Genomic DNA, 763 nt, shown 5'->3' on the forward strand with positions numbered 1-763 from the left:
GTACCAAAAAAAAAATAGAACTTATCTTATTTTATCGTTATCTAACTAATATAAATGGTTTTATTTAACATTTTCGTGATGTCCAGGTGCAGTGGTGAATAACATTAAAAGAGGTGATTATTCTCATAATTTTATATAAATGTTATTTGTTTGTTTCTCTTGGGCTCTCATTCTGCATTCGCCATCGCCACGCATTAGAAGTTGTGAACTGGTGGCTATGTGTAGTGCACCAAAGTTCAAGCTTTAAGTATTTATATCTAGAAAATACTTTAGGGTTCAAAACTAAACTATAGCTAAGTACAGTGTTAAAGAGACAAAAAATAATATATAATTTAACAAACTAATGTTACAATAAAAAAAACTTAGGGCGAATTCAATTTGAAATGAAAAGTTAGAATCCTGCTAAGTCATGAAGAAATTACAATGGTGTTTTTTTCACTAAAATCCAAAATCCATTAGGGACTATAAAAATGCACGATAAGGTACCTAGTCTTTTGTAAATGATAGTGCTTTATTTAAATTAGATAATTAATTAGAACTGAACTTTTTATAAAGAAGAACCATTGTCTCAGTACTCCTTATTTAATTAACATACTCTCACAAAACAAAAGAAAGATCCTTTGTCAGTAAATAAAGGTAATTATCATTAAGTTAATAAGATTGCACGTGTTCGTAAAGAGTGCATAGTGGCCGAGATAGACCAACCAAACGTGGGTAACGTAGTGTGATGGCCGATAGACATTGATTAGTGAGCACCAAACTC

Source organism: Helicoverpa zea, chromosome 6 (genome assembly GCF_022581195.2).
Source record: "Helicoverpa zea isolate HzStark_Cry1AcR chromosome 6, ilHelZeax1.1, whole genome shotgun sequence".
Taxonomy (NCBI): Eukaryota; Metazoa; Arthropoda; class Insecta; order Lepidoptera; family Noctuidae; genus Helicoverpa; species Helicoverpa zea.